The sequence below is a fragment of the Marmota marmota genome, unplaced genomic scaffold (assembly GCF_001458135.2).
Source record: "Marmota marmota marmota unplaced genomic scaffold, marMar, whole genome shotgun sequence".
NCBI lineage: Eukaryota > Metazoa > Chordata > Mammalia > Rodentia > Sciuridae > Marmota > Marmota marmota.
Window position 1 is genome coordinate 9876678 of NW_025999969.1, and position 22409 is coordinate 9899086.

Consider the following 22409-nt stretch of genomic DNA (forward strand, 5'->3'; position numbering starts at 1 on the left):
AAATAATACTGGTATTCTAAGAGAAAGAGAAAACAGAATCATATAAAATTCTCAATTAAAACCACAAAAGACAGCAAAAAGAGTATAAGACAAAAACAGGAACAAAAAATAAGGTCAACTAATAGAAAACAATACTGCAGCTATCTACCCAACTATATAAATAATCACTTTGAATATCAATGGTCTGAATGCATCAATTAAAAGTCATGAGGCAGCCAGATGTGGTGGCGCATGCCTATGATCTCAGCAGCTTGGGAGGCTGAGGCAGGGGGATGGTGAGTTCAAAGCCAGCCTCAGCAAAAGTGAAGTGCTAAACAACTCAGTGAGACCCTATCTCTAAATAAAATACAAAATAGGGCTGGGGATGTGGCTCAGTGGGCGAGTGCCACTGAGTACAAAAAAAAAAAAAAAGTCATCAGGCTGTATCAAAAAGACCTACCAACAGGTTGTTTACAAGAACTCCACTTTAAATATAAAGTCACACATAGAATAAAAGCAAATGGATGATGAAAGCTATACTAGGCTAATATCAATCAAAAGAAAATAGAGATAGCTATATTAATTTTGGGCAGAGCAGACTTCAGAGCAAGGAAAGTTATTGGAGAGAAGGAAGGCCACTATATAATAATACAGAGGTCAAATCTCCAAGAATACATAACAATCCTTAACAAGCATATATCTAACACAGTGTCAAATATGTGAGGCAAAACTGATATAACTGCATGGAGAACTAGACAAATCTACAAGTTTGAATGGAGACTTCAAAACTCCTCTATCAGCAAGCAGAAAATCAGTAAGGATATTGAGCTCAACAACACCATCAATCAACTTGATATTATGTACATCTATATATATTACTTTATCCAGCAACAGTAGAACACAGGTTCTTCTCAAGTGACATGGAACATTCACTAAGATAGGCCATATTCTTATTCATAAAGCATACCTTGACAAATTTAAAAGACTAGAAATCATACAATGTCTACAGACCACAACGGACTAAAACTACATAGCAATAAAAGAAAGCCGAAATATCCCAAATTACTGGGAGATGAGACAACACATTTATCAAGAACACATGGCCCCAAAAACAAAAACCTCAAAATAGTTTTATGAAAATTAAAATACAACTTACCAAAAATTTGTGGAATTCAGTAATACAGTGCTTAGAGGGAGATTTGGAGTGTTGAATACATATTAGAAAGGAAATATCTAAATCATCTCAACTTCCAACTTAGGAAACTAGAAAAAGAAGAGTAAATTAAATCCACACCAAGCAGAAGAAAAAAAATAGAACAGGAATCAATGAAGTTGAAAATAGGCAATCAATAGAGAAAATTAAGAAGATAAAATGTTGGTTTATTAAAAAGATAAATATAATTGATAAACTTATGGATAGAGCTCTCTGTTCCATGTACAAGCTTCTGAGTTCAATTCCCAGCACTGAAAATTTTTTTCTTAGTCCATTCATTCAGAATAAATAAATAGAGAATAAGAGAGAGGAGGGATATAATACTAGAAATTAAAGAGGACATCACTACAGATCCCATGGATATTAAAATGATAACCAAGGAATACATAAACAACTCTATGTTCACAAATTTGATAACTTAGATGAAATGGGACAATTTCTTAAAAAATAGAATCTGTTAAACACTCACATAAGCTGGGAATGGTGGCACACACCTGTAATCCCAGCAGCTCAAGAGGCTGAGACAGGAGGATCACAAGTTCAAAGCCAGACTCAGCAACAGTGTGGCACTAAGTAACTCAGTGAGACCCTGTCTCTAAATAAAATACAAAATAGGGTTGGGGTTGTGGCTCAGTGGGTGAGTGCACCTGAGTTCAATCCCTAGTAACTCCCACCCAGCAAAAAAAAAAAAAAAAAAAACCTCATGCAAGCCCATCATGGTGGCATACACCTGTATTCCCAGTGATTTAGGAGGCTAAGGCTAGAAGATTGAAAGTTCAAGACCAGCCTCAGCAATTTAGTGAGGCCCTAAGCATCTTAGTGAGACCCTGTCTCAAAATAAAAAATACAAAGAGACTGGGGATGTGGCTCAGTGGTTAACCCCTGGGTTCAATCCCCAGTACAAAAACAAAACAAACCCTCACACAAGAAGAAATAGACAATCTGAATAGATCTATATCTATTAAAGAAATTAAATCAATAATTAACAAGTTCCAAAGAGAGAAACCACAAGGCCCATACAGGTTCACTGTATGCCCTACCAAACATTTAAAGAAGAAATTACACTAGTTCTCTACAATCTCTTTGAGTGTGAAGCAGAGGTGATACTTCCTAACTCATTCTATGAGGCCAGCATCACCCTAAAACCAAACCAGACAAATATTACAAGAAAGGAAAACTGCTGACTAATATATTCTCCTAAAAATATATGAAAAAATAGAACTTCAATAAAATGTTAATAAATAAAATCCAAAAATGTATAAAAAATTAAACAACCCAACCAAATGGAATTTATCCCAGGTATATAAATCTGGTTCAACATCCAAAACTCAGAGAATTTATCCATTACATCAACAGATTAAAGAAAAAAACCCACAGAATCATAACAGCTGATGCAGAAATGGCATCTGACAAAATCTAACATCTATTCATGATAAAAATTTTCAGAAAACTAGGGAATAGAGGGGAACTTCCTCAGTTGATTTATATATATATATANGAATGTATAATTAGGAAACTAAAAATAAAAATAGCAATGATACCTTTCCATAACTACTAGTATGGCCAAAAGCAAGCACTCTGACAAACCCAATGCTGGTGAGGGTGTGGAGAAACAGGAACTCTCAGATGTTGCTGGTGGGAGTGCAAAATGGCACAGCCTCTTTGAAAGGCAGTGTGACAGTTTCTTATAAAACTAAATGTAGTCTTACCATGAGATCCAGCAATCTCATTCCTTGATTTGAATCCAAAGAAGTTGAAAACTTAGTCCAAAGAGAAACCTTCTCATGAATGTTTATTGATAATTGCCAGAACTTGAAAATAGCCAAGATATCTTCAGTAAGTGGATAGATTAAAAAATTATGGCACATCCAGACAATGGAATATCATTCAGTGCTAAAAAGAAATGAGCTCTAAAGCCATGAAAAGACATGGGGGATCTCACCTGCATATTACTAAGTGAAAGAAGTCAGCCTTATAATGCTGCATACTGCATGATTCCAACTATAAGACATTCTGGAAAAGGCACAACTATAGAGACAGAAAACAGACCAGTGGTTGCCAGGAGATGCGAGGCAGGGAGGGATGAATAAATAGAGCACAGAAGTGTTTTTGTTTTTGTTTTTGTTTTGAGATGGGGTCTCACTGCTACCCAGGCTGGTCTGGAACTCATGGGCTCAAGTGATCCTCCTGCCTCAACTTACCAAGTAGCTAAGACAATAGGTGTGCACCACCATGAATGGCTACAAAGAATTTTTATGGCAATGAAGCTCTTCCATCTTATAGTAGGGATATATAGATACATGCTAATGTAAGGTATGTAATATGGTAATGGATGCATGTCATTATGCATTTGTCCAAAACCAACATGAAGCGTGAACCCTAGTGTAAAATGGGCTTTAGGGGTTGTTTTTTAGATGATGCTGGGGATTGAACCCAGAGCCTTGTGCATATGAGGCAAATGCTTTACCACTGAGCCACACACATCCCCAGCTAAAACAGGTTTTGGATGATTAATATGTATCAATCAATGTAGGGTCAACCACAAAAAGTATATCACTGAGGCAGAGAACGTTGGCAAGGCAGAATGTTACTCATGTGCTGGGCCGGGGGGCATATGAGATGTCTGTGCCTTTCTCTTAGTTTTGCTGTGAATCTAAAACAGCCCTAAAAAAAATCAAGTCTATTTTTAGAAAACCTGATTTTGGATAGCCTCTAGATATAATATGATTTTACAGAAAATGTAGGGAACAGAGGAATCATAACCGTATACAAACCATAAGGGTGTGTTCAGCAAAATCCATACACTTTATTCAAAAAAACAACAACAAACAAACCAAAAAATGCAATTAAAGAGAGGAGGAAACCTATATGCTAAAATAATCTTAAGAAACCTAACACTCAACTATTTTGTGGAACTCTTATTTGAATTCCAATTGAAATAAGCAATCTAATTTAAAAGGTAGAAAATAACCTGGGAAATATGAACATTGAATAGTCATTTTATTAGGGAATTGTTGAAAAACTGCTAAAGATTTGACATGACCTAAAGGTTTTGTTTTATAGAGGAATGATGGGAGGAAGCAAGGAAGCAAGATTGGCTGTAATTTGGGAATTTATGAAGCTAGGTAATAAATTCATATCCTTATTACTGTTATCATATCCTTTTTACTCTTACATGTACTGACATATTCTACAATAGAAAGGATATAAGAAAAGAAAAGGAAACACAGTTGAGCCTGGGAGACAGTGAAAAGATGGTTCCCTAATGAAAGATTCCATCCAACTGGGGAAAGTGACTTACCTCTCTGCCTCTGTTTTCTCATCTGTAAAATCAGGACTGGAAAACAGTACTTTACTCATGGCAAAGATGTGAACAGTGAGTGATTACATATATGTAAAATACACACACACACCAGGTCACAGGGAAGTACTAGATAGCATTTGCTCTTACTATAGTAAGAGCAGCCTGAAATATACTACACTATATAGTCAAATCTCAGCAGAACCCTCAGATCACAAAATACCTTAACAGACATCACCTCATTTGAAATTCACAGTAGCTCTTGGTAATAAACATTTTTTTTATTCCCCTTGGGCAGATGGGAAAACTAAAGCACAATCCACAGAGACACAGCTAGTGAGAGGCCAAACCTATACTAGGGTCACATTTTATGACCCCATCCCAAGTCCTCTCCAGTGCACCATGGCCAACCTTGGGGGACAAACAGGAGGCTAAAATTAGATCCTTGAATTTGTGTGATCAAAAACTTGGTATTCTTTGACCCTTGTGCCCAACACCTCCTCCAGGGCAGTGTGCCAACATGTCTCCTATGGAGCTAGTGGGTGTCTCAGGGTCTCAGTTTGGGCAGGAGGATGGCACTGGATGTAAGCAGCCCATTTTTCTAGAGTTTGGCCCCCATCAGGACTCCCACCTGTGGTCAGGGAGCTAAATACTGGGTGAGCCCAAGTCGGGGGGGTTGGGGAAGTTGGAGGAAAAAACAGACAGAGCCACCCAAGACTGTACCCCAGGAAGAAGGCCTTCTCCAGCTCTCAGGTTTCCAAAATGCAAGGCCAGATTATAAAACCAGCTTTACTGAAAGGGAGCAGTAGTAGGGCTACATTCAGGTGGGTCTAGCTGGTGATTTCTGTCCCCAGAACAACCCTGGGAAATCTGGGCTCTTTAAATATAAGTTCATAATAATAAAGAAGCCAACAATATATGAAATGTTACCCATGGTGCTAAGCATAATGGACAGTTTTCTCATTCAGATATGCCTCATTCATGGTATACTGTGAAGTAGGGTTAGAAAATAAGTCATGTCAGTAGCCATATCAATGCTTATAGCAGCTCAACTAATAATAGCCAAGCTATGAAACCAACCTAGGTGTCTTTCAACAGATGAATGGATAAATAAAATGTATATGTACACAATGGAATATTACTCAGCAATAAAGGAGAATGAAATTATGGCATTTGCTGGTAAATGGGTGGAACTTGAGACTAATATGCTAAGTAAAATAATTCAGTCCCAAAAAAACAAGGGTAGAATGTTCTTTCTGATATGTGGATGCTAACCTATAACACGGGAGGGTAGGGAAGGGAAGTATAGAAGTTCACTGGATTAGACAAAGGGAAATGAAAGGAAGGGAGGAGGGAAAGGAATAGGAAGGACAGTAGACTGAATGAGACATAACTTTCCTATGCTCATATATGAATGCACGACCAGTGTAACTGCACATCATCATCGACCACAAGAATGGGATCAAAATTGTGGCTCAGTGGTAGAGAGCTTGCCTGGCATGTGGGACGCCCTGGGTTTAATCCTAAATAAAGAAATCAACTAACTAAATAAATAGAACCAAAAATTTCATTGACAACTAAATAAAGTAAAATAAATTGCAATGGATTGCACCCCATGTATGTATAATATCTCAAAATATATCCTACTGTATGTATGTCTAAAAATAACAAATAAAAAAAAGAAGAAGAAGTAGTCATGGAAGCCTCCCTCCACTATCTCCATCACTAATCCTGCCCTCCAGAGGCGGTCACCATTGACAACCCTTGTGTGTTCTTCCTGACATTTGTCTATATTTAATCAACAGTACAGCACGCCCACTTGTGTGTGTGTGTGTGTGTACAAATACACCTAGTTTGTTTTTATGAAAATAGGATTGTGCCTTATTCAGCAACTTGTTTTTTTCATGTGTTCATCTTCTCCCAACCCCATCCATACAATATGTGAGACACAATAAGGAAATCTGGAATCAGCAAAAGGATTAGTGGGTGTCTGCAAGAAGAGCTATGTGTTGTTCCAAGCCCTTTCTTCCGGGCTGATTTCCGCTCTGAGCTAGTTCTACAGCTCTGTAAGTTTTGGGGAACAGAAGACAGAATGGCTCTTGGCTGGGGACAGGAAACAAGTTCTGTCAACCCTTCTACCACATGCAAAAGCCAGTTCACTGTGGCTTTCTGAAAATCAAAATTCCTGATCCATAAATATGCCTGTCCTTTGCATTCTCTTTTGAATCAGTTGTAACATCTTTGGTTCATTTATTAATAAAAATAATGTGTGTTCTTTTTGTTATCTATTCAGAGTCATGATTTTACCTTTTTAAAAAAAAACAATCATCTTTTCACAATAGAGACTACTTTTTCTAGTATATAGATGGAGAAATGCAGACTTCAAAAGATTAGTGATTAGCAATTATCAAATTGCCCATGGAGACAGGAGTGGTGGATTCTAGTGTGGCCTGTCTGCCTTTAAAGTTACCATGTAATCTTCCCTGTGTCATTTCAAAGGAACAGGTACTAGCCACCTGCCAGCTACTAGCCTAGGCATTTTAGTCTCTTGTCACCTATGAAGCGTTGGTGTCCCCACATTACAGAAAAGGAAGCTGTGTGCAGAGAGCTGAGGTAATGGGAGGTAATGGGCCCAGGGCACACTAGAAGTGGGATGCAGCCAGGCGTGGTGGTGCATGGCTGTAATCCCATTGGCTTGGGGAGCTGAGGCAGGCAGATCACAAGTTCAAAGCCAGGCTCAGCAAAAACAAGGCACTAAGCAACTCAGGGAGACCCTGTCTCTAAATAAAATACAAAATAGGGCTGGGGATGTGGCTCAGGGTCGAGTGCCCCTGAGTTCAATCCCTGGTACCAAAATAAATAAATAAATAAACAAGAAGTGGGATGCAAAGCCTGGTGGCCCTGCCCCAAAGCTGCAGCTCTCAATTGCTATTGGTGCTATTGCTTATCCCTCAAGGCTCGCTCTTGTCCTCCATCTAGCTTTTGGTAAGCCACCCCAGTTTATCATTTGGATGATTCTTGGGAGGATAGCATTGCCAAGAAATTTAAGTCTTGACAGGAGTCCAAAGCTGTCTACTCATTTCCCAGAGCCACCATAGCAATGTGCAGACATGGAGCACAGAAATTCATCCTCTCTGTTTTGGAGGCTACAAGACCAAAATCAAGGTGCCAGCAGGGTCACACTCTCTGTCTGACCACTCCAGGGCAGGGTCCGTCTTTGTCTCATCCAGCTTCTAATGTTTGTAGGCCATCTCTGGCGTTCCGTGGCTGACGGAAGCATCACTCCTACCCTCTGTCTTCACAGGGTGTTCTGGCTGTGTCACCGTGTATCTTCATAAGGCCTCCCCACTCTGCCTGTCCCTTTCTGTGTGCTCAAATTTCCCCTTTTATTAGGACACCAGTGGCATTGAATTGGAGCTCACCTAAAGACCTCATCTTAGCTTGGTTAAATCTGCAAAGGACCCTATTTCCAAACAAGATCCGTTCTAAGATTCTGGGGGTTAGAACTTAAAAGTGCCTTTTTTGAGGGGGTAGGAAGGGCACGCAATTCACCCCACAACTGAAGACATGGGAGCTCAACCCCTCCCAAAGCCTGTTCCGCCGGAAGCTCTGGAGCAAAGGCTCGGTCGTGTGATGCAGGAGCCTGATCTCTGATAGTGCTCACAGAAGTCACTGGCATGCTGCCATCCTAAAAAGAGCTGCAGCCAAGAGACCTGCGGCCTTGAGTTGGTATTTCCCAAACCAATTTGAACTCCAGAGTTGTGGGGGTATTTTGGGTAGTGGGTTTTTGGGAGGGGCAGGTACTGGGGATTGAACTTAAGGGACACTCAACCCCCAAGCCACATCTCCAGCCTTATTTTGTATTTTATTTAGAGACAGAGTCTCACTGAGTTGCTTAGCGCCTCGCTGTTGTTGAGGCTGGCTTTGAACCCTCAATCCTCCTGTCTCAGCCTCCCAAGTCCCTGGGATTACAGGCGTGCACCACTGCACCCAGCTTGGTAGTGGTTTTTATAGTGTTCTCTGAAACACACTTGGGACAATTCACAAGATCAGAGCCTGACCTTGAAACCAGAAAGGCTGAGATTTGCACTGACCCTGATATTTACTGAATATGTGATCTTGGGCAATAACTGTCCTGAGTGTCATTATACAGTCATCTGTATAAGGAGAGTGAAAATTCCTAATTAATTACTTAGGGTGAGTTCACTGCTATAACATCACCACAAAAGTTGAATAGCTTGGGAACAATAGAATATAAATTCATTTCTTGCTCAGGATGAGGCAGGGGACATGCTATTTGGGCAGTCTCTCCATACAGGCATCCAGAAAGCCAGGATGATGGATGTTCTGCCATTTTAATTGGGTGGTTTCCAAGGGTAGGTGGGGTTGCCCTTGTTCCATCCAAGGGGACAGAGCTCTGGGAATGTTTGCTGGGTGGTTTCCAGGGGCCAGGCTCCACACAGAACAGCTCACTCCTACTCACATTCCACGGGCCAGGACCCCAATCCTAGTGCTGGAACTCACTAAGGGCGTTGGAAGATGTGACAGAGCAGCCATTTCTCAGTGGGATACACTCTAAAGAGGGGGAAAGCACACCTGTAGTAGACATCTAGGCTTTTCTGTCATATGCACCTTCAAGGGTGCTCTGAGGATTAAAGGAGGGTTTTGACAAATGTGGAATCCTTAACATGACACATGATTAAATAACTAAATAAATGGCAACAGGAGAAATAAGAGACGGGCCCTGTGGCACACAGAAATGTAGACTCCCTTCCGTCCTTTTCTTCCTACGGTGTCCTGGTGGCTGGCCCAAATCTGCCACGTGGTAGGGAAAGAGGAGTAAAGTCCCCAGGGTACCATTCCACCCCAAGCTGCTTCTCCCCCTGCTTCCTTTGCAGCCAGATGGAGGAGGGTGCTGCTCCCAGGTCTTGACAGCCCTATAGCTTCCCAGGCGGTGGCCCCCAGGCTGCAAACCCCACCTTCCTGCAGTTGCTAAGCTGGCTGAGAGGCAGCATGCCAGGCTCCCACAGCAGCCCCTGGAGCACACATCAGTTGCACACACTTAGCATGCTGGGGGAAGGGAAGAGAAGCATACCCACCGTCTCCCTGCAAGGCCCAGACATGGTGCAAACCCCAGCTACTAAGTCACAGGGCACAGGTGAGAACCACCTCCAACCTTCCCAGGCTCTGGAGCCTGCAAGGAACCAGAAGAAATCAGTAGGGCAATCCCCTGCCTTCAAATGCATGCATTCTTTCCATGTCCACATTAATCATTGAAACAACTCTATCTCCAATCACATCCCTAAGCCCTAAACACATGAACAAGTTCCAACAAATGTGTCCAGGAGTCCTTCCCCCCCCCCCTTTTTTTCCTTTTTCCCCCCTCGCTTCTTTCTAGGCATGAAAATGAGTTTCTCTGAGCTGCCATCAATGTGTACATACAACTCTGCTTTACCCTCTTCTCTCTCAGCTTTGTATACACTTTCCCATGGAGTCGGGTCTTTCAGGCATTGAGTGTGTCACAGGACGACAAAATATATGGAAGACATATTTTGTTTTAGAATCACTGCGCCCAGAACATCTGGATAATGCTCAGACAACTAGAGGGATTCTTGCTGATGCTGCAAATCTCCAAATACAAGTCCCCTTGCAGAGAAAAGATACCGTATTTTGCATCTCTATATATTTACATGGGTTTTCTCAAGCATCGTGGACTGCAGAGTGTGACAGTTAAGTGATTTCTCCCCTGGAAGTGGCATGACCTGCAGTAGTAACTGTTGGCCGAGCTACGAGTGCAGCCCAAATTATTTATTGCTTTTGATTCCTGCACTGTTCCCTGCATAAATTAAAATGTGACATTATTACACCCTCCAACAGCCCACCAGCGACCTTTAGCACTCTCCCCCCTGCTCAGCCGTTATTCAGCATAATTTGACCGGTTTGAGGCAAGTTGAGAGAGTGGAAAGGGATGGGTGGGGGCAGAAGGAGGCAGAGTCCAAATTAGAAACAGATCTAAAGAGCATGTGCAGGGAATTAGGCAGCGCGCCAGGAGCGCTCGCTGGCAGCATGCGTAACCCCTCTTTAGGGACTGTCAGCTCCTCCTAGGTTTCCACAGCGGATGTTTCCCGGCCAGAGCGCAGCTGGGTTTCAGTTGTCAAAGCCACAGCCAAGACATCTGAGAAGGGAGCAGAGTGCCGGTTTGCACACATGCATGCACGCCAAGGCCATATGCACACATGCTTGATCCCAGGACTTTCCTAACACACTTCCACACGTCCATGCTTACAAAGGCACCTGCCCAGCAGCCCAAGCAACCACCAACGCATGGGGTATAGACAGACACAGGTGCATGCAGAACAAATTGAGAGAGACACGTTTACGCATGCGCACACCCAGACTCAGGCTGTGCCTGCCAATGCTTTCTAAGAGAATTCTGGAGCTGGTTTCTCCATCCATGCTCCCCTGACCCCACCACAGGACTGGCTGTGTGACCTTGGGTTAGCCCTCCCATCTCTCTGAACTTCTGTGTTCTTAACTGTAAGCTATAAATCATGACAGCCCCGATGGCCAAAATGATATAATAAAATGAATGTCAGGAAACTATGCAGCCTTCTTTATGTGAGAAATGGCAAGAAGGATGGGTGGGGACAGTGGTGAAGATAAGGGTGGTTCATAGCCTTTCAGGAGGAGACATAAAGAACATGGCTGACTTGATTCCTACCTTGATAAAAGGGTGAAATATACACACAAGGGTGAGCAGGGCAGAGAAGAAGCAAGACGCCCTTCCCAGCACCTCTGTGGCCAGGAAGAGCACTTGCAGACACCCCCAGTGTGCTCTCTGCTGCCTGGGAGGCCTGGGGTTGCCAAACAGGGTACTGAGGTCAAAGCTCTGCTCTGCCAGCTCCCTCCTTCCCTACACCCTTGTTCCCCACTGTTCCTGCTCAGTCCTCCTCATCTTCTCCTTCACCCACACTCTTGGGAGGAACATCCTCGTCTCTTCTCTCCCTCACCTTCAGGGCTTCCCTCCAACCATCCTCATCCCCAGAGCCACACCACTCCTTGCATTAACCTCAGATCAACCAAGCTCAACCTGGCTGACCTTTGCCTGGACCAGAATACACACAAGCTCTTGTTCTGGGTGCTGTGAGGACAGGAACAGGGTCAGGAATGGATTGGATATTGACCCTGCCCCAAGAGAGCTGTGGGATTCATGAAGGAATCAGCATGGAGCACCAAAGGAGGCCCAGTCAGGACATGCCAGAGAGGGCATGAGCATTGGATAGACCCTAGAAGGTCAAGGGCCAGAAAACCATGTCCTACAGTGCAGATCAGGACACGCTGACCCAAGTGGCCTGGTGTGGGAAAGAACAGAATGGATGATACCAGCCTCAGACAAATTGCCAAGTGGAGCTGGTCCTGAGGCCCAAGGACAGCAGAGGACCTCAGAGTGCCAGGACCAGAATACATATGGATAGTGGGCAGCAGGCACCAGGGGAGATATGTGAGGGCGGGAGGGAGTTAGGAACAGACTCCAGAGTTTCTAGATCTTCATTTGGGCAACAATGACTTGAAGAGCTCCTACTTTGTGCTAAACACTGGGAATGCAGTGATTAATTTGACACAGATTCTGCTTCCTGGAACTTATCATGAGAAGACAACTGATATACAAACAGGCAATAGCAATGTCAGCAGCTGTGTGCTCTCTAGGAAAGGGACTGAGGGTACAGAGAAGCCATTTAACTCAGATAGGAGGAGAAGAGGAGGCTCCGGAAGATGGATCCTGGGCTCAGGATATACAGAGCTGCAAGGATGGTTTGGGATGGTCGCCAGGAGAAGGGTAAGGTTGGGGGAAGGGGAGAGACAAGGCTCAGGAGGTAAGCAAGAGCTAGGCAAGGTCCCCGTGGCTCACTCGTGCTCTCTCATGGTCATCTGTTCGGCAGCTGTCGTGAAAACCATTTGATAGGTGCCACTCTGGGTGCTGAGACTGCAGTGGGGAGCAGAGCAAAGCAGACGCATGTGGGAACCTGGGAACCGAGAGAAACCAACAGATTTGAGGGTGCATAGTTCACTTTAATTGGACAGGGCAGAGAGGGGGCAGGAATGTAAGATGGACTTCAGGTTTCTAGCTGGAGGTCTAGATGGAGGAGGCATGCTTCCCCGAGAGGGAAATACAGAAACAGAAGCATGGTGGTGGTCGGGGACAAAATGTCTATGCTGCTCTTGCTTGTTTGCAGGGTCAAAGAGGCAGGAGCAAGGTGGGGAGCTGGTGGCCATCAAGACTGGAGCAAAGCCCCAGCACAAGACACAGGGAACAGTTTCAAGAAGGTGGCAGATTAGTCTGCTGCTTGGGCCCCAACCTAGAAGAATAGGGTTCAGGATTGAGAGCTAGCTCTAAATGAGGACTAAAGTACTAAAGGCAAATATTCAGTTAATTCCAGGTGCTACAGAAACCTGATTGTGGTAGCAAAACAAAGGCCAGCCCTTCTTGCCAGTGGCCTCATCAGGCCTGGCTGTAGAAGTCCCCTGCCTGAAGCTTGCACCAATGAAAGGAGCTGTGGAAAGAGCCACCTGTACCACACAGTGGTCTTCTATGTGTTAGATTTGTTCCCTGACTGGATCCCTCACAGCACTTAGAACAGAGCTGGTCAGATAATTAGTGCCCAACACATATTCTTCTAGGAGCATGTAGACTTTCAGCCAAGTGTGGAAGGTTCTAGTGATGAGTGCAGTGTGTGGCCTGAGTGGCCCCCATTAAGTTCTCTTGAATTGAATTGGAGCTGCTGACCTCCTTTGACTGCATTAGGAGAGTCCCATTTATAACAGTTCCTTTTAGCTGCAGTTTTTTGGGGGTTTTTTTGCCATGGTTTGATAACCCCAGTCAATGACAATCCAAAAACATGGAAAATTCCAGAAATAAATAATTCATAAGTTTTAAATCTCATGCCATTTTGAGCAGTATGCTGAAATCTTACGCTCTTGCACCCAAAAGGTGAATCATCCATTTATCCAGTTGTTTCCACACTATATACACTACCTACCTATTAGACACTTAGTGGCCATCTTGGTTATCAGATTGACTCTCACAGCATTATAGTCCTATGTTTAAGTAACCCTTATATGATTAATTAATAATGGCCCCAAAGCACAAGCCTAATGATGCTGGAAATTGGGACATTCCAAAGGGAATCTGTAAAGTCTTCTCTTAAATATCATCACACACCATCACAAGAGGTGGCTACAGAATAATAAGATATTTTGAGAAAGAGCCACATTCACATAACTTGTATTACAGTACATTGTTATAATTGTTCTATTATTATTAATTATTTTGCACTGTAGCAAACTTATAAATTAAACTTCATTATAGATATGTATGTAAGAGAAAAATAACACATATAAGGTTTAGTACTATCTATCCTCAGTTTCAGGAATCTACTGGGGACCTTGGAACATATTCCCTGCAGATGAAGGGAGATTACTGTGCTTAATAGTCCCACACATGCACCAAAAAAAAAAAAATGCAGCTTTTAGTTCTGACCTTTGCTCTTCTAGAGCTTAGGGCAGAGACTTCAGCTTATACTCTGAAATCCCAGGTGTTTACCCTACAACTAGATTCCCTAAAACACTGCCTTTGTGACGAAGTCCAGGCTGGCTGCTTAAAACTGATATGCAGACATCACAAGTTGGGCTGAAATTTAGGGTTTGGAATAAATGAGAGCAGTCAGCAATCAAAGATGGGAAGAAAGCTCATCTTCCTTAGAAAGGGCCTCATATGAATAGGCAAGTTTCAAAAGTCTATAACTTTAATCAATTAATAATGTGGAAGGCAAACCTAGAATGACTGGATCCGAATGTTTTCCTGCTAAAAAGCAGCTGGAGCCAAGTGCAGTGGTGACCATCTATAATCCTAGCAACTCTGGAGACAGAGGCAGGAGGATCACAAGTTCAAGGTCAGCCTGGGCAATTTAGACCCTGTCTCAGAATAAAAATAAAAAGGGCTGGAGATATTGCTCAGTGGTAAAGCACCCTTGAGTTTGATATCAGTTACAAAAAAAAAAAAAAAAAAAAAGCAGTTGGAAACTTAAAACAGGGAAGAGAAGAGCTTACCCAATGGGACAGAGGGGTCACAGTGGCTAGCTGCAGGGTTCAGAAGTACAGACCCCTTCCTGCAATTGTGGCACATAACCCATACAATTGCCTGATGAGCTACCACCCCTGCAATTCACCAAAGGGGCATCAGGGACAATATCTTTCCTGCAACCCCAAAGCCATCTTTATGTGACAGGGCTATGTTAGGCCAATCCCTTAGGGTTGGAGAAAGTGACCACTCAAGAGCTCCAGTTCAGAGATAAGAACCCTGGTGTCTGCCTCGGGTTTTGATACTGTTCCCCGTTTGTGCTGTGAACAGGAACTCGGAGCAAACTCAACTTCATCTGCCTGTGTTTCTCTTCAAATAGAAAATTCATTGCTTCTTCTCATCAACTTTTCTACTCTCCAAAAAGCAGATTTATCCAGAGTAAATGGTTGAAATGCATTTCATGTATATGAAACAAGTATTAGAGAAATGCCAATGATGTGGATTCAATAGGTTAGGTATATCCCACTTGCAGGTTATGGCTAGCAAATATGACTCAAATTAATTTTGAGGTGAAATCAATTTTGTAACATATCTTCTATTGAATGCAGCACAGATTATGTATTCACTTTTAAAAATATTTTAGGAAAAATAACCTTTTACTATCAAATACTTGGAATTAGAAATAGATTTGCATTAAAATAGCAAATAATATTTTTACTAAGAAACAATAAAGTAAGCCAGGCACATGGTTCACACTTGTAATCCCAGTGACTCAGGAGGCTAAGGCAGGAGGATTTTGAGTTCAAAGCCAGCCTCAGCAACTTAGCATGACCCTAAACAGCTCATCAAGACTTTACTTCTAAATAAAATATTTAAAAGGGCTGGAGATGTGGCTCAGTGGTTAAGCACCCCTGGGTTCAATCCCTGATACCACTGAAAATAAGTAAATAAATAAAGTAAATGGGGAAAGTATTAAAAGGATAAATCACACACACACACACACACACACACAAATATTTCCTTGTCTCCTTCCAGATGCTGGGTGTGGGACAGCTCCATTGGAACCTGAGGTGACCTGAGGTTGTCACAGAGATATAAATTATGAGGAAACCAGAACAACCCAGAAGTGGATTCTGAAAGCAGCGGATCCTGCACTTGTGTGAGGAGGCAGGACTTGTATGAGGTGCCTGAGGGACAGTGGTTGTTGGCCACCGGGATGGGAGTGGGTCCGGCAGACTTCCTGGCTTCTGGTCAGACAGACTGCCTTCCTGAATTACTAGGTCTAGGAAGTGGTGGTGACAGGGCGGGGGAGAGGGTGGGGAAGTTCCACGTGTCTCATAAACCCCCACACAGCCCTCATACTAGCTGCCGCCTCCCTTCCCCTTTCACAGACCAGTTACCTAATCTGCAAAGAGCCTTGATGGTATCAGGATCCCTAACGGCTCTGAACTCCGGCAGGTCTATAATTCAGATAGGAGAGCGGTTAGGGAAAGACAGGAAAACCCCAGCCCCGACCCGCAGCTCACACGATGTGACACACACAGCACATGAGTGCTGGCCGCAGGCACTGAACAGCAGCTGGTCTGCGTGGAGCACTTGGTCTCAGCTGGGCAAGGAGTTGTGTCTTTCTGTGCATTGTCATATTTCATGGCCATGGGGGCAGCACCTGTGAGAGGACGAAGCTTAGATAGGCTAAATCATTTGCCAAGCAATGACACAGGATGTCCAACCCGTAACCCCCGGATCCCCATTTCACCCCATTGGACGCTGGGCTATTTCTGGAGGTTTAAGGCTGGACAAACCTGACTCTTTTTCTTTCTCCCACACACTCCATACACTGGTAGCACTGGGAGAAACACTCCCAGCCATGCTTCAGCTTCAAGCAGGATGATGGGTCTCACTGGTGAGTTTAGGAAAGGAGCTTCCACCTGTGCAGTCAGCCCTTCCACTCCATGAGACAAGAGGTGCCTTCTGACCAGGGATGTGTGTGTGTGTGTGTGGGGGGGGGTCTGCACCTGTCAATCTGTACCAGGCAAGCAAGGGTCTCTGCTCTAAGGACAAGAATCAGCAAGCCTGCTTGACCACACACCTAACATGTTTTTCTCCAGTTGAGCAGTAAAGGTGATACTGCCTCTCAGTTTTAGAAAGAGGAAAATATTGTTATATTTTTTAATCCCATAGATACCCACCAATATGTACACCCAGGGCAGCCTTGAAGGGAGCCATGGCAGAAAGTTTGCTGCCCCCCACTTATACAGGGTCAACTGTGTAAGAATGGAACTTCTTAGATCCAGAAGAGAACTTATGCAGTACAACAAAACTAGAACATGAGGCTTCGAGTTTTTTAAATCCTCTAGAAGCCACATTTAAAAGGAAAAAAGAAATAGGTAACATTAATCATAATAATCCATTTTATTTATCCAATATGTCAAAAAGATTATAATTTCGGTATGTACCCAAACATCACCTGGGGCTAGTGGCTACAGTAGTCAACAGCACAGCCTTAGATGCTCACCATCTGTGAGCTGTGCCTGTAGGAACCTGCTCCCCTTGACCATTTCTCCATGCGAAGACTTCCAGGACTATAAAGGTCTCCACTCCATTAACTTGGGGGCATCTCTGTTCTGTATAAACATAGTTTTAGCACCTTTTTCACTCCTGGGACTAAAATATTCGATAAGAACAATTTTAGAGGAGGAAAAATTTATTTGAGGGCTCATGATTTCGGAGGTCTCAATCCATAGACAGCAGACTCCATTCCTTGGGGCTGGAGGTGAGGCTGAACATCATGGCGGAAGAGTGTGATGGAGGGAAGTGACTCACATGATGATCAGAAAGCAGAGAGAGACTCCACTAGCCAGATAGAAAACATATACCCCAAAGTCATGCCCCCAGGGACTCACCTCCACCAGCCATACCTTAACTGCCTTTGTTACCACTCAGTGAATCCCATCAGGGATTAATTCACTGATAGGGTTAAGGCTCTCATAACCCCATCATTTTTCCTCTGAGCCTTCTTGCATTGTCTCACACATGAGCTTTTGGGGGCCACCTCACATCCAAACCCTAACAGAACATCTCATCCTCCACTGGACTCTAGTCCCCGCCTCAACTTGTTCCTGTCTGCTAAGACTCAGTCAAAAGGGGATGCATTCCCCTAGAAAAATCCCCCTCGCTTGCCTTTCCTGGCTGCTGCCTGCCTGACTCACTGCCCAACACGGGTATTGTTTGTGGGGGACAAAGCTTTGTTTTTTCCCTCACTCAAGAACGCTATATTTAGAACTGTGGAGGACACCTGTTGTTTTTTGACCATGCAGCATCTAAACAGTCTATTTTAGAAGAATCCAAAATAGGTGGGAGCGCAGCCCGCCTCTTGTCACGTAGGCTGTTCAGGAGGTGGCATTCCCTCGCCACACTCAGCTAATCGCAAGCTCATGCCTGAAAGCTGGAAGCCATCAGGAAAGCACAAAGACAAGGAGACAGCGGCACTTACATATGGTGGTGGTGGCAGAGGCAAGGGTCCAGTGGGGGGCAGCAAGCCTCCTGGGGTGGTGGCACCATGTGGGCAGACCGGCTCCTGTAGTCTGAGATTAAGGACCTGATAGGTAAGAGAATACTAGCCACACACCCTGAAAGAGGCTCTGCACAAGTCATCTTCCCTCCCTGGGCCTCTGCTGGAGCGAATGGCCTGAGATGCAAAGCACTGAGGTTTCAATGCATTCTTTCTGTTACTTAAGCAATGTAGCTGAAAGTGAGGTAGAAAAAGGTCCATAATAGCACACAAACATTTCACCATCTTAAGTGTCCCCAAAGGTTCACATGGTAAGCTTAGTCTCCAGGGTGGTGCCATTCATAGGTGGCCGGGTGTTCGCCCTCACCCTTGAAGAGGACACTGACACTCCAGCCCCTTCTTCTTCCTCTCTTTTACTCCCTATGAGGGGAGTGGTTTTGTTCCACCAAGCGGCCTCATCATTATGTGACCAAAGCCACCAGGCCAATCGATCATGGGTTGAAACCTCTAAAATGTGAGCCCCAAATAAATCTTTTATCTTCATGAGTTGATTCTCTCAGGTTTTTGTTTTAGTGATGGAAAATTCAATAATGTATAGTTCTTCCAAACAGTCCTCCAAAAGTAAATTCCAGATCCACACTGGGTTTCCAAACTCCAAATGGTGTTCTAAGATTGAGCCCAAGACTAAGATGAAAAGACTGGTGCGAATCCCCACTGTTGCCAGGAACTACTGTTTCCATGGCTACCTGGAAGCACAGCCTGAAGCTGTAAGTATGGGAAGTAACAGGAAATAGTACAAGATTCTGAGTAGGAACGATCTGGGTCCTCATCCCAGCCTGACCCCAATGTGGGGGAACCCTGGGCAAATGGTTTTCCTTTAATGGATCTCAGATCCCCACACGGACAGCAAGACACTGTGTGATCGTTAACGTCCTTTCCGGTTCCAGTTTTCTGTGACTCTGAATCCTGCAGAAGCTGTGATTTCTTTGAGATCCTCTTTACTTTTTGGCTGCTTCTCTGATTTCTGTATTATACATCACAAGTTTACAAATGGATAAGCAAAATGCTGTAAATCTATACCATGGAATGGTGTGCGGACTTAAAAAGGAATGAAGTATTGACACGTGCAACAACATAGATGGGCCTTGAAACCACCAGGCCACGAGAAAGAAGCCAGCACCAAAGACCACTTAAGGTATGAATCGTTTATATAAATGTTCAAAATAGACAAATCTATGGAGATAAAAAGTAGACTGGTGGTAGCTTAGGGCTAGGAGGAAGTGGGGCATGGCTGTAGTGCCCACAGATTTATTTTAGGTTTGATGAAAATAATTCGGAAATTGTAGTAGTGATGACACGGTTCTGTGCATATACCAAGACCTTGAAACGGATGAGCTGTGCGATATTTGAATTGGATCTCTATAAAGCTATTTTAAAAAGTCAGACAACAAGTTTAAGAGAAATCCAACGTATTGTCGAACTGTGCTCCTGGCATTGGAGGAAAGTCTTGAAAATGAAATCCACGCCCGATCCAACAATTCTATGTGGTTTGGTGTTAAGTCTCTTCCTTTGTCAATTAACCAAGATTGATTAACTTTTTTTGGTATAACTTTTTTTTGAAATCGCCCCTTCTCAGAAGATCCCATTAGCAGTCCAAAGGGATCAGAAAAAGGAAGAAGGGGTCTGACATACAGAGAGTCCTCAGGAGACGGTGTCTCTTTCCTGTAGTTTTTTTTTTTTAATTAGATGTTAATGGAAATTCTCACCTGAAGAAGAATAACAGAACAGGGCTCTTCATACTCCAATAAACAGGAGTAACTGGGGTGAGGGGCTTGTTAAAATGCAGGGCTTGACCTGAGAGCCAGCATTTCTAACAGCCCCCCACCCCCGGTCCCCCCCGCATATGACTCATCTGAATTGTGGTGTGATATAAGTGAATGTGCGAGAGAATGGAAGTAATAACAGGGCAAAAAAATGTACTGGATTTCAAAGACAGTACCATAAAATGACACAATAATTTTTATATTGGTTTTATATTAGAATAATAATATTTTGGATCTATTGGAGTCCATAAAAGTTAATTTTGAAAGCACGAGTTGATTTGTTTAAAAAAAAAAACTAATAGTTCCCTTCCATCCCCAATTATTTCTCCCCCCTCTTCCTTAATAATGGACTTCCAGCTGCCAAGTTGTGGTCACCTGGACCACCTGCTCTAGGACCCCTAGTAGTTAGGTGGAACCTTGTGAGACTCATTGCATGTGATATAGGGAGTTGTGCAGCTGCTGAGAACTTTCTTTAAGAGATAGCACCTGTGTAATCTCTTCCTCCTCCATTCTGCTGCCTAGAATATAGGGACGTGGCCATCTTGATCATGAAGTCAAGGCAAGGGATCAACAAAATGTGCTGAGAGAAGATCTTTGTTCCCCACCACCCTAGTGCTGTAACCCTGGTATCTAGTTGGTGCTAAATAAATATTTGCTGGCTGACTGATTAAATGAATGAATAAATGAATAACCCTGTGGTAGGGAGAGGATGTCAGCTGTATACCCTCCACCTAGATTTTACAGGAGAGAAAAACAAATTTCCATCTTGTTTACCCACACCTAATCCTAATCAATGCAATATCAAAAAATCCTATTACTGCTTTATGCCTAGAAAGTTCATTTCAATGTTAAATCAAGCTCAGTGAATATAACTACATTTTAAATATATTTGATATTCCTTATTATTCTATGGATTCTTTCACAATGCTAAAATCTATTTATGTGTATGTTTCATAAGTTGAAGTTTCAATAAAGCCAAGATATGCCTCTCACAGTATTTTCTAACTAATAATCCTAAACACTATAGAAATTCAATCCAACAGTGTTTCTCTTAACATTCCTAGAAAATAGGTGAGTTGGCATCAAAAGTAGCATTTTGGGGCTGGGGGTGTAGCTTAGTAGTTGGTGGAGCACTTGCCTGGCATTTTCTAGGCCCTGGGTTTGATACCCAGCACCAGAAAAAGAAAAGAAAAGAAAGAGAGAAAGAAAGAAAGAAAAATTTTTATGAGAGAGATGATCTCATTTCCCTTTCTAATTAAGGGAAATTTTCCCACTTCATTCTCTGTCAAACACACCTCAGTGCTTCTAAACTGAACAGGAATTTGACAACACAGAAGTTAGTAATGACAGATTTTAAGCCAAAACAGATGGCTTTTTCCCTATTTTTAAGAACATTTCCTTGCATTCACCTAAGTTTTCAGCTCAGCTGACCTCTGAGAAGAATTACACCTTACACATTGCTCCTTAAATAAAAAGAGTTTTGTAGTTTCCACAGGAAAGAAGAAAGGACACTGATTAATTAATTAACTCTGGCATGCAAACAGGTGGCATGCAAACAGAAGCTCAGTCAACACCATGCTGGGGCACTGCCTACTGGTGTCCTATCCTCAGGAGAACAGGAGACACTGGCAGGACTTCAGTGACCTGGAGGCAAGACCAGGGCCTGGCTGGGGTTGAAGAGAGGCAAACAGAGAAGACCAGAACAAGCCTGTGTGTATCTCCATCCAATTAGGTATTTATACTTGGGAACTTTTCCTAGACAATGAGAGTCACTTACCCGTCAGAAGGATTTTTCACCACCAGTTCCTATAGCCTGGAGGACTTATTCTTCATTCCAGATTCACAGGACAAGGGCTTTGAAATTGTAGGAGGCCAAGCAGCTGTGGGTCGTGTTGGTTGCACTAGTGGTCATGCATTCACTTGCCAGCTGATGACAGGTTCTACTGGAGGCTCCCAGGGCTGGAAGGACCCCTCCAGTCTTTGACACAGAAGAATTCTGGATAACTTAATCAAATAGCATCCTTCCTTGCCACTGTCATTCCTCTTCTGGACTGAAAGCCTCCTGTTTGTGGGTGGAGGGGTGATGCAAGCACAGTACCTGGCTAATTCTGACATGCCAAGGAAGCTTTAAAAAGAAAGTATCTTATATCCAAATTCCCTTTTAGTTGGGGGGTAGGGCATGCTTTAAAAAATATCCTATTGGGACTGAGGTTTAAAACTTCAATCCATAGGATACTACTTAAAAACTGCTTTCTAATCTCTTAAAGAGGATGAGATTACAGTGGAGGGAGCAGGCAACAGTATTGAATATGGAAGAAATAAGAATGTACATGGAGAGGTCCATCTCTGAGGCGCAAATATATGGCAAAGGAGGCTAAGGGAGGAGGCTGGAAAAGACCAGCGGAGAAGACCATGACTAACTGGACAATGACCTATGATAAAGAGGTGCAGGCGCTGATGAGCATAAAAGCAGAATGGGACAGGACTAGATTTGCATCTTAAAA

General features: G+C 43.2%; 1 long non-coding RNA gene and 1 other non-coding gene across 3 annotated transcripts in view; both read right to left on the minus strand.

Annotated features, from left to right (window-relative positions):
• Positions 1-22409, minus strand: part of LOC125617108 — a 125803-nt gene that overhangs the window by 45424 nt on the left and 57970 nt on the right. The gene's annotated exons all lie outside the window — the stretch shown is intronic.
• Trnam-cau lies at positions 3605-3677 on the minus strand. The gene has a single exon. It is a non-coding gene; the product is annotated as a tRNA-Met (tRNA).